Genomic DNA, 15,630 nt, shown 5'->3' with positions numbered 1-15,630 from the left:
GCGTCAGATCTCATTACAGGTGGTTGTGAGCCACCATGTCGTTGCTGGGATTTGAACTCAGGACCTCCGAAAGAACAGTTGGTGCTCTTACCCACTGAGCCATCTCAACAGCCCAAAATGTTTTTTTAAAAAAAAATAAATAAATAAGTAAATTGCCTGTCCCAGTGTGCTTCCTTGTTGTAGAAATTGTTAATCTTGACCTGGGGTTTCTACCCAGCCTTTGACCATTTAATTCCTGGTTAAAAGATATACACAACCTTTATATTTACAACAAGCCTTAAACAGCACAAGAACTGGGCAGATATCTACCTTCCATGCTGTTAGAATCTACTTTCCTGTAGATAACCCCGAATTGTTCCTTACTACTTGCTCTGTTTCCTGTGGGCTGCTCTTAACGCCAACGGGCCAGCCCTCAGGGTCATGTTTTTTATGGCTCACCTAACCCATGATGGCTTCTCCCTCTTCCACCTTTTTCTCCTCAATGGTTCTCTTCCGACTCCAAGTCCAGAGAACCTTAACCCCACCTATATCTCTTTTGCCCAGCCATTGGCTGTCGGCATCTTTATTTACCAATCTTGGGGGGAGGGCCACTTGAGTCTATGTGTAGACTCCAGTTCTTGGGGGCCCACATTGAGCATTACAGCAGACAGCAAGACCAAGCACCAACCTTTCAACCTTTGCTGTCTGTCACAGTCTTTTAACAAAAAGCTTGCTGAGCCACCTCACTTTCCTCTTGTGTTCCTTTATAAACACAAAGAATGCCCTTTATTTTTAACCATTTACTGAAAGCAGCCTGTTGGGGGGGGGGGGGAGCCTGAAAATAAATATCCACTATTAATGTGGGAAGTAACATATGGCTAGAGTCCAATGACATATTTGCAGTTTTGAATTCTGTCCTGGATCACTGACAAGACAGGAAAGTAAAAGTTTTCCCTTGTGTGGTGGTTTGAGTGAGAATGGCCCCCACAGCTCCTCTGTTTGAATTTTTCCCCTGTTAGTGGATCTGTTTGGGATGGATTAGGAAGTGTGGCCTTACTAAAGGAGAAGAGTCACTGGGGAAGGGCTTAGAGGTTTCAAAAGCCCATGCCAAACCCAGTCTTGCTGTCCCTCTGCTTCTCTCTCCTCTCTCCCTCCCTCCCTCCCCGCTTCCCTGAGAAGTTTGCTTCAGATATGAGCTCTCAACTGCTTTTCCAGCACCATGCTTGCCTGATGCCATGTGTCCTGACATGGTGCTAACAGGCAAACCTTCTGAAAATGGGAGCAAATCCCCAGTTAAATGCTTCTATAAGTTATCTTGTTCATGGTGTCTTCTCACAGTAATAGAACTGTAACTAAGAAGCCTTGCAAAACTCTGACATTTTTCTGTAAAAAAATATGATCCCTCATTCCTGTCTGCTGTCGGTATGTACCATTGAATACATATGGAGCAAAGCCCTTAGAGACACACACAGACTTCAGATAAGGGATGACAGACAGAAGATGATACAGACAGAGATGGAAGATACAGAGAGAGAAGCAGATAGTTTAAATGGGGGCTTGCTCTTGGTTTAATTGACTCTGAGGGCCAGATTTTTTTTTCTGATCTTTTTGAGACAGGGTCTCTCTATGTAATAAGCCCTGGATGCCCTGGACTCGATTTGTAGACCAGGCTGACCTCAAACTCACAGAGATCTGCCTGCCTCTGCCTCCTGAGTGTTGGGATTAAAGGCGTGCGCCACCACAACTGGCAGCAAACCACACAGTCACTAGGACTGTGACGAAGCATTCACACATAAATCCAAGAAAGACTTGTCAAGAGTTCAAGTCCATGTTGTACAAGCCTGTGCAGTAAATAAGGTCGTTTACATGGGGAGACAACTAGCCAAGTTGTAGAGTAACCCTAGGCCCCGTGAGGACTTAAACAACACAGTAAACATTTTGAGGATTAAAGAGAATGTGGATGCAGGCTGGTGGCCACAGCACTAGGAGGCCTGGGTAGGGGGAGTAATACCAACCAGACACACCGTGTCTCTGGAAAAGCAAGGAAGAAGGAAGGAAGGAAGGAAGGAAGGAAGGAAGGAGGGAAGGAGGGAAGGAGGGAAGGAGGGAAGGAGGGAAGGAGGGAAGGAGGGAAGGAGGGAAGGAGGGAAGGAGGGAAGGAGGGAAGGAGGGAAGGAGGGAAGGAGGGAAGGAGGGAGTGGACAAATGAGTGGACTGGTGAGTGGCAAAGACAGGACGACTTACTTTATTAAAAGGCTGGGGAGAGAGAGAGCTTAGCCATGAAGAGCACTGGCTGTTTGCCCAGGGGACCCGGGCTTGAATCCAAGCATCCACATGGTGACTCACAAATGTCTGTCACTCCAGTTCCAGGGGCTCTGACCCTTTCTTTTGGCTTCCTCAGGCATCAAGTACACAGGTGGTGCACAGACATATATACAGATAAAACACCCATACATGGAAAATAATATTTCTAATTACATTTTTTTTTTTTTTTACAAATTAAGAGGGGCAGAAGAAACAGTTCCGTGGTTAAGAGTACTGCTTGTTGCTGCAGAGGGCACAGGTTCAATTCCCAGCATCCATATTGTGGCTCTCAACCATCCGTAACTACAATTCTAGAGGATCTTATGCCCTCTTCTGGTCTCTATAGGCACTGCATGTATATGGTATACAGATATACGTGAAAGCAAACATACATACATATAATGAGTAAATAAATCTTTTTTTTAAAGGATCAATGGGCTGGAGAGATAGCTCAGTGGTTAAGAGCACTGACTGCTCTTCCAGAGGTCCTGAGTTCAATTCCCAGTAACCACATGGTGGCTCACAATCATCTATAACGGGATCCAATGCCATCTTCTGGTGTGTCTGAAGACAGCTACAGTGTATTCATCATATATATAAAATAAAGAAATAAATCTTTTTAAGAAATGGATCAAGAGCTGGGCAGTGGTGGTGCATACCTTTAATCCCAGCACTCAGGAGGCAGAGGTAGATGAATCTCTATTAGTCCCAGGCCAGCCTGGTCTACAGAGTAAGTTCCAGGACAGCCAGGGCTGTTACACAGAGAAACCCTATCTCAAACAAACAAACAAACAAACAAACAAACAAGTCAGGGAAAATATTATAAGCAATACATAATATCAAAAAACAAAATCAGGGAACTGGAGGATGGCCTCATTGGTGACATGCTTGCCAGGCAAGCATGAGGGGCTGAGTTGGGATTCCAAACACTCTCATAAAAGTCTGGGTTTGGGAGTACATGCCTGTAATCCATTGCTGAGGGATCTGTATTCAGGAAGGACCCTGGGGCCAGCCAGAATACCAGAATCAGTCAGTTCCAGGTTTAATGCTTAGTAAGTCTCTTCAATAGTGATAAAAACCCTAAGACAGTGAGGCAGGCAGATCTCTGTGAGTTGGAGGCCAGCCAGGGCTACATAGTGAGTCCCTATTTCAAAACATCAAAATAAGATGGAGAGTGACTGAGGAAGACATCTGACAGTCACCTCTTTCTTCTTTGTGCAGCTTTACCGATCAATAAAGATGCCTGTGCAGGCGTCGGGACCTTTGGAATTGCATGGGCCAGGACAAAAAGAGGAAAGGCAGGATTGCCATGACTCTGAGAAGAAGGATGGGACAAAGTGGCAGCAGGAGAGAAAGCCAACCAGCCATGTGAGTTTTCATGTAAGTGGCCGCTGACCACTTACCCGATTGGGGATTGGGCCTGGGGTAGCAGATGAAGGTTTAGGAGTGCCCAGCCTTTGAAGTGGCCAACACATTAGGTGGGTACGTGCGTGCAATCCACTAGGAGCACAAAGCAGTGAAGCAAAAACTAACGTCCATTATCATCGTGGTGGGAAGCATGACATCGTGTAGGTAGACTTGGTGCTGCAGGAGCCGAGAGTTCTACATCTTGAGTGGAAGGTAGCCAGGAGGAGGGTCTGGATCACACTGGCCAGAAGACTTGAGCATATATATTAGATCTCAAAGTCCTGCCTCCAGTAACACACTTCCTCTAACAAGGCTATACCTCTTCTAATAAGGCCACACACCTCCTAACAGTGCCACTTCCTATGGGGCAAGCATATTCAAACCAACACACTATTCTAGAGGAATCCCTCATGCTAGGGGAGACATCACATGGACACAGGAGGAGAAGCTGGCCGATGGATCACATTTTATCTGCATACAGGAACCAGAAGCAGTGGGGAGGAGTGGCGTGAAGCTATAAATAAACCCTTAACGCCTGTCCCCGAGTGACATACTTCCTCTAGCAAGGCTGTGCCTCTTAAAAGTTCTACAACCGAACAGCACAGCCACCTACAGACCAGGTGTTCAAATACATGAGCCTGCAGGAAATACTCTCATTCAAACCAAGTTAAGTATGCAGGAAAAGAAAGGCAAGAAGAAATAAATAAAAAAAATAGAGTACGAATAGGAAAATGATCAATAATAGCCTGATGTAGTGGTGTACACCTTTAATCCCAGCACTTGGGAGGCAGAGGCAGGAGGATTTCTGTGAGTTTGAGGACAACCTGGTCCTCAAACACAGTGAATTCCAGGTCATCAATAGCTACATAGTAGAACAACAAAAAAGATTAGGCACTATTTCTAGTGCTTGGTCCCTAACCTCCACTGGGTCCAGCCCTTCCCACCCCTGCATCCAGTTCTCCCAAAATTGAACCCAACTGATAGATAGTATCCTGGCTCTGAAATCTTCATGGAGACCCAGACTGGTCCATTCTACTCATTCGAAGAAGCCACAAACTTTTCCTTCCCCTCCTCCCAGTAGATTAGTCAGGAAAGCCAACTGGAACCACAGCCAGGAGGCTATTCACACCTGTTGTGATACTTCAAAATGAGATAATTTCTATACGCAGCCTCTTTCTTCTAAGCCAAGTAGTCCTTCAGCCAAAGCCTGAGGTGTGAGAAACAGTGGTTCTCACTTCATAAGAAGAGTATTGGAGACTCTGAGGACCAAGAGTGGGGCAGTTTATTTTCTGATTTAAGACATCGAGCATCAGCCTACAGAAAAGGCAAAGACAGCTGACAAACCCGTTTGGTGCAAACGAGTGCTTTTTCTATTCCTGTTGCATTGCCTCGTCCCCTGAGGTCCTCATGGCTGATTTCTCTGGGAGATACGATCTTTCTAGTGTCTGGGATTGCCCCCTCTCCAGATGGCACCGGTTCTGAGTGCAAGGCCTTCCCTAATGTGTCCTGCAGTCTAGAGAGTCCCACCTTTTCTGAAACAAGGGCTCAGTTGAATAGCAGACTGCCTGTAACTTTTAAACCCTAGAATGAACTGGGAATTTCTAGACAAGTAGGTATCAGCTGCCTGATTGAGAGGACAAGGGTCTGGCGCCTCCTGCTTAACCGTGATTCTCTGATAAACTCCAAATGCACCTCATTCTGAAAATGGACTGTAATGATTTATTTCTTATACTAGTTGTGATGGTTAATCCCTATGCAGGCATGCATGTTCATACGTGTTTGGGTGCACATATGTGTGCCAGAGGGTGTGTATGTGATGTGTGTATATATGTGACAGAGGATGACATTAAATGTTTCTTCAGTCTCTCTATGCCTTACATATTGAGGCAAGATCTCTCACAAGAACCCAGAGATTGCCAGTTTGGCTTATCTGGCTAGCTAGCTTGCTCTGGAGAACACCTATCTCTACCAGCTATGTACTGGGAGCAAAAACAGGCCACTACCCCAGTCAGTGTTTACTTGGGTGCTTGGGACCTGAACTCAGGTCTTCATGTTTGTGGAGCAAAGTCATTATTACCTGAGCCACCTCCACAGCCCCTTGACTGAAGTTGGAATCACCTAGGGAATACAGTTCTTGAAGGCGATTCCATGGAGTAGAGACGAGCCACTCTAAATATGGGGGACACCAGCCCTTGGCTGAGGTCTTGGGCCGATAAAAAGAGAAGAGGAGAAAGTGAGCTGAGCACCAGCGGTCATCTCCTCTGCTTCCCACTTTGAACCAAATCATTCCATGAAGAATTTGCTGACTTCAGAACTGTGGCTCGCTGCTGTTATTATTAAAGGGTTTTAAAGGTGCTTGTCTGTAATGCAATACAGTTATAGCTGGGCCTGATGTGTAGGCAGGCCTGTACTCCCAGATATTTGGGAGGCTGAGGCAGGAGAATTGAAAGTTCAAGGCATGCCTAGGCAACTTATGGAGACCATGCCTCAGATTTTAAGGGGGCTGCAGAGATAGCCCAGCAGTCAGGAACATTTGTTACTCTTGCAAAGGACTCAAGTTCAATTCCCCAGCACCTATATACCAAGTGACTCACAACTGTCTGTAACTCCAGATCTAGGGAATCCAATGCCCCCTTCTGGCTTTTGTGGACACCTTCACAAACACACACACACACACACACACACACACACACAGACAGACACACACACTAAATCTTTTAAGCGATCCATGATGGCCCAAATCTTTAATCCCAACACTCAAGAGATAGAGGCAGGCCAGCTGGGTCTACATAGCAAGTTTCAGGCCACCCAGGGCTACATAGTGAGAACCCATCTCAAAAATTAAAAATGCTTGTTTAAAGGACTACAGATGGAAGTGGGTGGGTTGGAGAGCAGGGGGAAGGGGATAGGGGATTTTTAGAGGGGGAACTAGGAAAGGGGATAACATTTGAAATGTAAAGAAAGAAAATATCTAATAAAAAAAGAAAAAATAAAGGGCTACAGATATAGCTCAGTGCTAGAGTGCTTGCCTGAAAAAGATGAGCCTCTGCATGCATGTGTGTACATGTGTGTACACGTGTGCCCTACTCAGCTGAACCCCAGTGGTATTATATGAGTGTCCACTGATGGTTATCACATGAATCGCTAATTACCACGTTGCTTGAAAAATATGATTCATTTTCCACCAGAGCACAACAATCTCCATAAGCTTACTTACCGACTTGCAGGTCTATGTGCCAGCTTTCCGGTCAGGATCTCCTATGGTTAAAATAAGGTGTTCCCTCTGCTAAATTCTCATTCAACATTCAGGCCGTCTTCCAAATGAATATGGTCATGGCTGATTTCAGAAGCCTGCTGTTCCTGATGGCTAGCTAAAGGTTTGTATCCCTTACTATGTAACTCCTTATAGCTTCAAGTCCTAAACAAGCAGCTTTCTTTTGCATCCAGTCCACAAGTCTCTTTGGTCAATAAGACCAAGGTCCTTTAAGAACTCACTTTATTATTTTAGCCTCACAACCATATTCTTTCCAACACAAGGTCAACTAACTGGTGATCCCCCCCCCCCCCAAAGACAGGGTTTCTCTATGTAGCCCTGGCTGTCCTGGAACTCACTCTGTAGACCAGACTGGCCTGGAACTCAGAAATCTGCCTGCCTCTGCCTCCCAAGTGCTGGGATTAAAGGTGTGCACCACCACCACCACCCGGCTCTGACTGGCAATCTCAATGGCATCTGCAGAGTTCCTTCATAGTTTCAGTAACTGACTGAATAACTAGCAAGAAGTATATTCGTGAGGTGCCGCAGACCCTCTTGGGCCCCTTGTCTGCGTTGAACGGGTCTCTGGGTGCAGATGGGCAAGGAGTCGGCGAATGACAGACAGATGCACACAGGAGATTGTGTAGAATCTGAATGTATTGTCACAAAGTGAGTACCAGTCTTATATAATACAGAAAATAAAGGGGGTAGAAAGTCACAGCAGGCAAAGTACATTGAAGTTGCCTGACACAAAACAAAGGAATGACTTCAAAAGGACTTACAGGAACCAGGTAAATGTTCACAGTAAAGATAAAGCAGTCCTGCCTAGGGTCAGCTTAGTGACAGGTAAAGATTTCACACCCTAGTCACAATTATTGCTACCTCTTTGAGCCTTGTGAAAGCTAGCACCAGGGGGTTCTGCTCTAGCAGACCTTCTCATGAACAATGCAATACCACAACCCCCCCCCCCCATTTCCTAGGCCCTGATAAATTCCTGTATGAGTGTAACTTTTAAGTATCTGTGGAGAATCTCCATTTGTCAGAAGAATTCACCAACTTACTTCTAATATGCATTGTAGCCTGCTATACCTGGCTGTAGTGAAGATCCCTGTCTCAGTGGGATTCCCTAACTTTTACATGGTAAACCCACGGATTAGCTAGGCCATTGTGTTTGGGTGAGACTGGCTACTGCCTCAAGTAAACACTCTGCAGACCAGCCCTGAGCTATTATGGCTAGGTTCTTTGTAATGCCTAATTAGTTTCACTGTCTCTACTAGAAGTAAATCTGAATGTTACTGAATAGGTAACCTCACTGGATTCCTACTGAATTCCCAGTTTGTCGGCTTTAAGGTCTTTCTGGGACATTGGAACACTGGCGAAGGCTTAGCTATGTCAGAATTCAATCTTTAAAGGCACTTATAATAAGACAATAGTAAAAGAGAGCACGTGGATCCATACACCACACTAACGCGGGGATAGGGTATGAATATACGGATTATGAGAACGCCAAAGTTCCAGGAGGTGAGTTTCCTTGAAACTCTTTGCCTCATGAGTGCTCCCAGGCTTCTCGGCCTGCCAAGCAAACTTCACTGGAGTGTGCGTAGCAGTGAGGCAGCAGGAACCTGGGGCAATCTGAAGAGTACACCCTGATGACTTCCTATGCCATTTGTATTTTTATAAACAGTTCTGGGGGACTAAAACCATTGAGCTATATCTACATTTAAGTGGCATTCCACTTTAAGGCAGTTCTTACATACATACATACATATATACATACATACATACATACAATTTTTCTTCCAGATATATAGGGAGTATGTCTGCAATCCTTATACTTCAGAAGGCAGAAAAGAGAGGGTCAAGAGATCAAACTCATTCTTGGCTGTCAAGTGAATTCCAGGCCAGCCTGGGCTATATGAAATCCTTTCTCAAATGCTGGGATTATAAGTGGCCACAGCTCACTCGGTTCTATCTATCTATCAATCTATCTATCTGTCTATCTATCTATCTATCTATCTATCTATCTATCTATCTATCTATCTATCTATCTACCACTTATCTTTCTTTCTACAGGTAAGATTTTGCTATTGAGACCTGGCAGGCATTATTTTGAGACAGGGCATCACTATGTAGTCCCAGAACTGGCTGTGTAGACCAAGTTGGCACTGCATTTACAGAGATTGGGAGATCTGCCTCAGTCTCTCAAGTGCTGTGATTAAAGATGGTCGCCACAATGCCTGGCTAAATCTAGCTTTCTCACAGGTTTATCTACCTACTCTTCTGAGGCCTTCCTTCTCCTATCCCTTGGTACTCGGCAGAAGAAAGAGGCAAGAGGCAGACTTTCCCACAATCAATCCCTGTGAGGGTACAAGAACAAAGTTGTCACAGCACCACACTTCCTTGGCACCAACTGTCTAAAAACAGCGCGACCACGCCCACCTCTTGAGAGTAGCCAATCAGGACTGGAGATGTCCTTACAGCCATTGTGAAGAATGTCCTTTGACTGCGCAGCTCTTAGGATTCTGGGTAGGGCCCGGGGAAGTTCGGTGGATCTGGGTCTCTATTTTCAAGACACCAGGATCTGTCATTGAGTGAAAAGATCATGGATACAGACGAACAAGGAGCCCCAGGTAGGAAGCCACTAGACCGTCCACAGACTCCAGATGAACTGAAATTTTACGCTCGGAATTATGTCATGCTGGCTCTCTTGGCGATGATTCTTTTCCTACCCTTTGGGATATTAGCCATATACTTCAGCATCCAGGTAAAAGTATCCCCGCCCCACCCCCCGCCCGCCTCCACTGCTCATCCTATCCTCTGCTTGCCACCTGCAACTGTTTGTGTCCTAGGTCTTGGGTCGGGCTCTTCCCACAGTGGCTATAGGGCTCCAACCCTCCTTCCAAGAGCTTCTTGTCTCAGAAACCCATACTCATGCTCCTACCCTTACAGACCAACGAAGCCAATAAATGCAGCAACTGGGAAGACGCCTACCGGAACTCATCTCGAACTATGTGGTTTAATATGTTGGCCATAGTAGCCTTTGTAGGCATCATTTATATACTTGTCCTAGTCCTATGAAAGCTACACATCAGCATCTACGGGCTCCTCCCCCAACAGACATGCTCACTTAGACTTTGACCAGCCATCAAGAAGAAACTCAGAGCTTCAGAAATGCCCTTGCCAAGAAACCCACCAACCAAAAAACTCAACATCCAAAAAACGGCCCCAGGCAGGCCACCTGACTACACTCCACCAGTTCATTCTCATTTGTCTTCCACGGCTGTCTAAAAGCATCTTGGAAGTCCACATCTCAAGTTCTAAATCTGCATAAGCCACTGAGCTGCTCTTTCATGAAAAAAAAAAAAATCACATTTCTGAGCCCAATAAAATTGAAGGGAATATCCCGGCTTTGCCTGTGTCTGGGTGTAGATGTTTCTCTGGATCAATAATAGTTTCACTGGAGCTATGTTGGCTTAGACCCTGTGAAAGTCAGACTGCAATAATGGTGCCAGGCTCTGTGGCACACATTTATAATCCCAGAATTTGGGAAGCAGAGACACTTACAAACACACACACATATTTTTTAAAATTGCACGTCTTTGATTTCCTGAACCTGTTTTTGTTGTAAAGTATACATAATAATTCATAATAAGATGGGAGTGTGTTTAGGAATCTGAATGTGTGTTTACTCTACATGACTTCCCTCTCAAGCTGAGGTGCTGGGCTTTTGGTGTCTCAGAGCAGGAAAAAAACAAAAAGCAAAAAACCAGAAACCTTGGCCACGTGTGCTGTCACATGACTTTAATCTCAGCACTCAGGAGGCAGAGGCAGGATGGATTTATGAGTTTTAGACCAGCCAGAGATAGTGAGTTTCAGGACTGCCAGGGCTGTGTAATAGAAAAACCCTATCTTGGGCTAGCAAGATGGCTCAGCGGTTAAGAGCACTGACTGCTCTTCTGAAGGTCCTGAGTTCAAATCCCAGCAACCACATGGTGGCTCACAACCACCCATAATGAGATCTGACGCCCTCTTGTGGTGCATCTGAAATCAACTGCAGTGTACTTAAGTATAATAAAGAAATCTTTGGGCCGGAGCAAGCATGGACTGAGAGAGCGGGGTTGACCAGAGTGAGCAGAGGTCCTAAAAATTCAATTCCCTTCAACATGAAGGCTCGCAACCATCTGTACAGCAATAGTGTACTCACATACATGAAATAAATAAATCTTAAAAAAAAAAAAAAAAGGTTCTTTGGAGCAACTCCCTTCTGTGTTTGGCAGTTCAGTTCACAGGTCGGCAGCAGCAGCTCCATCCACTTGCAAACACTTCACAGATACACTAGCAGTCCAGTTCAGTAGAGTCTGGATAGCAAACGAGAATCAGTAGAGGTGGCACTACCTAGCAGAGACAGCCAGGCCTTGAACCCTCTGGCTGCACAAGTATAAGTTTGGATCAGCAAACCCATGTAAAAGCCAGGGATTGTGGCCTGTCTGTATCCCAGGAGGAAGGCACAGATCCTGGGAACTCACTGGGCTAGTTTAGTTGGCAAGCTCCGGGTTCTGTGAGCTTTGTCTAAAAAAAAAAAAAAAAAAACCTAAGTTGGCCGACAGTAGAGGCAAATACCTACTGATGACCTCTTACCTCCAAACACTCACAGGCTAGCACAGGCACACACCCACTAACACAGATGAAGTTGCTGTTAACTACCAAAAGGTGGCAGTGTTGCTCACCTACTTGTCAAATCACAGCTGTCTTGTTTTCTTGTCCAGGGTTCCATAGCTGACTCAAGTTTCCCTCTTTTGCTTCATTCTTCATAGTACCACAATTGGTTTCTCTGAGTAGCCCTGTCTGTTCTGGAATTTGCTCTGTAGACCAGGCTGGCCTCGAACTCAGAGACCTACCTGCCTCTTCTCCCTTCCCAGTAGTGGGTTAAAAGCACTCCCTACCATGCCTGGCCCAAGATCTCTCTCTCTCTCTCTCTCTCTCTCTCTCTCGCTCTCGCTCTCGCTCTCGCTCTCACACACACACACAACACACACACATTTATCTAGATGATATAAATATATAGATGATATATAGATATAAAATTTATGTGTATGAATGTATGTCTGTGTATGTGGTGTCTGCTGGGGCCAGAAGAGGCCATTGGATCCCCTGTAATTGGAATTATAGGATGTTATGAGCCACCTGACATGGGTTCTGGGAACTAAACTCTGGTCTTTTGCAAAAGCAGTTTATCAATCAGTCTAGCTAGCTAGCTAGCTATCAATCTATTAATCAATCACTATTAATCATCTATAATTACCTATTATTTATCACCTATCTATCATGTGTATTTGTGTGTGTGCTTTGAGACAGTCTCAGACCTACATAGCCCAGGCTAGCCTCCAACTTGATTTGTAGTTAGGAATGACCTTGAGTTGATCTTCCTTACTCCACTTGCTGAGTGAAGGATTACAGTAAGCACAACCACAGCCAGTTTATGCAGTGCTCGGGACCGAACTCCAAACTTCATGCATAGTACACCAGCTACACTCCCTGACTCCTTAGCCCTGTGAAATCCATCCTTATTCTTGGAACATCCCCCTTCTTCTCTTACAAGTTTGAGTTGTCAACTCAAACTATGGGAGAGGTTCCTTGGTTTTGTTGATGGGTTTTGTATCTTCTGTCTGAGACCAGTTGATATTAGGATGTTCTCAGGGCCAAGGAAGGCTGAAATGAATGGGGTATTTATTAAAAGCTGAAAGACAGAAAGCAGTCCCATCGCCTGGACTGGTTTATATCAGCTACAGCAAGTCAAAGCTCAGTAGCCTGCAATCTACAGGTGATCCCTGGATGTCAGCCAAGTGAAAATCTGCTGTGACTAGAAACAGAAGTTAAAAATTTCTGGTAACTGGGGAAGGAAAGAAGTTCCACGACCAAGGAAAAGTTCCATTTTCAGGAACAGGCAGGTGTGCTTATGTGGATTCAAGTCTTGGGACTTCTTTGATTCCCTGAAGATTACGTGAATTTTTCAGTTCATAAAAGGAGGTATATTAGCACTACCATTGTATTAAAATAACAGTGTAGAAGAAGCAGTCAACAAGTATCTGCAAGACAGCAGAAATAGACACATGTCTTCAAGTCTTAGCAAAAGTATAAAACATGTTTCTTTAGTGAAAAGTTACATCTACAATCTGTTTATCTTTTAACACGAGGTCTGTGAGCAAGGCAAACCCATTTGTCCTCTGTTAATAAGAGACCTAGTAGCTTTAACTAGTTAATGAACTGACTGACGAACTGACACAGTGGGTGATTACCTGGATCAGGAGCTAGTTGCCTGTTGTTCCCTAGCTGACAAGCTACAGTTAGCCTAGCTGTCAATGTGATCAGAGAACTGAGAAGGATAAATTATAGTCTATATAACCTATGTATCCATTAAAAAGACAGAGACTAGTCCATAGTCCATTCCCTAGCCAGTCGTCTCAGACTGTCTGCATGGCTCTGGGAACAGAGGCAGTCATTGGACATTAGGCCCAAAGATGAGAGGCTTCTCTGAGGAGGAGAACATGGGAGAGACTGACCTCACCTTATCTAGGCAAAGTAGGATAATCAATTCTTCCATGTCTTGCTTGTCCAAAAGGGCTGAGCCCTAGCAGTGGGGCAGTCTTGCCCAGTGGTTAGCATTACCACAACCCAGATGGAGTCCTTTATACACCAAACCCCTGTGCCCATTATCTTCTTGGAAACCTTGGCAGGGGGTGTCACTGCTAGGATCTGGGAGTCTCTGTCAGTCATAATAAGTTTAAACATCTTAAATGACATATTCAAAAGATCTCTAACAGATTATAGCTGGTACCTACCAAACATACCTGAGTTAAACCATCCTTCTCTGCTTTTAGTGTTTATCATGACTATAAATATACTTCTGAAGATATTGAAGAATTTGATTATATTAACTTGCATTTTTTAATTATCCTCAATAGTTTACAGTAATTTAGTAAGCTTCATAAGATTAGAACTTCACATATTATAGCTGTTATGTTTAGATTTTTTTCTTTTACGTTTAGATTTAAAATAAGGATTTTAAACTGGACTTCTCTTAGTGTCAAAACAAAGCTTTTTAATCCATAAAGAGACTGGGAACGTTTCTGACCTATATATGGTGTGTCATTGTAGAACATAACAGTTTCCCATATGACTCAGTTTATTAAAAAACTAGTTTCATAATGCTAGCAAAAGCAAAGATAGACATATATTCTTAAATCATCTGTCAGCCTAAATAGACCTTAGGCAAGGAGAGACATCTCTAAGCCAGTAATGTTTAACCTTTTTTAATGTTGTAAGCCTCTAAAACTTTTTAAAGGAAGTTTGAAATCTCTCAATTGTGTCTTTGCAATATCAAAATTAAGTATTTTTTAAAGAGCAAAGACATAGAGCATAATCATAATTTTCAGAAGGCAAAATCAAGTTCTAATAGTGTAAACCATTTAATCTTTCTAAAATTAATTGCAAGTGGGTTTTTATGTTACGAGTGTGGCTGTCTGAAAGGTACATTGCTGTACATACGTGCATGGAGGTGCAGTTTTTATCTTAGTAAAATTCTATAAACCTGGATTTTTAAGATAAGACGGGGGCTAGAGAGATGGCTCAGTGGTTAAGAGCACTGACTGCTCTTCTGAAAGGTCCTGACTTCAATTCCCAGCAACCACATGGTGGCTCACAACCATCTGTAATTGGATCCGATGCCCTCTTCTGGTGTGTCTGAAGACAGCTACAGTGTACTTACATATAATAATAAATAAATCTTTTTTAAAAATTAAATTCCTGCATTCCAGGAAGTTATCTGGTTCCTGAGCAGGTGGAGCTTGCAGATTAATTTGGGGAATTACCGTACTGCATGCAGGCAAAAAAACATATACTCACAAAATAAGATCTAACATATCTTAAAATATATAGAAAAGTTAGCTAAATTAAAAATTAATAAAATGAGCATTAAGTCCATTGTCTCTCATTTGTTTCTCATTGAATGAAAATCAGGACAATGTTGCGGTAATTTCTCACCCCAATAAGCCCGTATAAAAAACACACAACTCAGTTATAGTTATAAGCTATATGCCTAGATTGGGCAGATCTATCACTGTACTAATCTAGTTGCCAACTATGAGACTTCTTGCTACTTGCGGCTTCTCCAGGCCATGTCTCTCTCCTCCCTCTCTGAGACTGGGAAGAAGGCCCAGTGAGATCACCTGAGTATGCGCTCTGCTCATTGTAGAGGACAGCTCCTCTTGATGAAGCAGAATAAACATCAAAATACAAATGGCGCCAGGGCAACCCACAACAGGACAAGAATGCTCCTAAGTATGGGTGAGAAGGATTTTACTGTAGACATGAAGAAGAGTACAGCCAGAGGCATCTGGAAGAGTTCAGACTGAATATAACCAGCAAAATAGATGGGGCCACGAGAGGAGAGGTGGGGAGTGGGGCGGGGGCGAGCTAAGAAGAGAAGACTTGGAGAGAGGGTTCCAAGAGGACCCCGAGGGTGCTTGGGAATAAAGAGGGGAGTGGCCAAAATGGCTGAGTTATGAGAATCTGAAGTGGGCAAAGCTCGGGGGCTAGAGAGATTCGGTGTAGGGGCGGGGTATGCCAGGCAGGCAGGATGACTCTGTAAGAGGTTGTTGTGAGAAGGGCCTGAAGGAACCTAGAAGCTA

General features: G+C 44.2%; 1 long non-coding RNA gene across 2 annotated transcripts; it reads left to right on the top strand.

Moving 5' to 3' along the window:
* The first annotated feature begins 9,467 nt into the window (after positions 1-9,467).
* Positions 9,468-10,351, top strand: Pmis2 (PMIS2 transmembrane protein). 2 transcript variants are annotated; one of them, NR_027849.1, is made up of 2 exons: positions 9,468-9,573; positions 9,893-10,351. It is a non-coding gene; the product is annotated as a PMIS2 transmembrane protein (long non-coding RNA). The 2 variants fall into 2 exon arrangements; NR_027848.1 differs by having other exon boundaries at positions 9,468-9,707.
* Positions 10,352-15,630: the final 5,279 nt, after the last annotated feature.

Source organism: Mus musculus, chromosome 7 (genome assembly GCF_000001635.26).
Source record: "Mus musculus strain C57BL/6J chromosome 7, GRCm38.p6 C57BL/6J".
NCBI lineage: Eukaryota > Metazoa > Chordata > Mammalia > Rodentia > Muridae > Mus > Mus musculus.
This window is presented reverse-complemented; position numbering and strand designations above follow the sequence as displayed.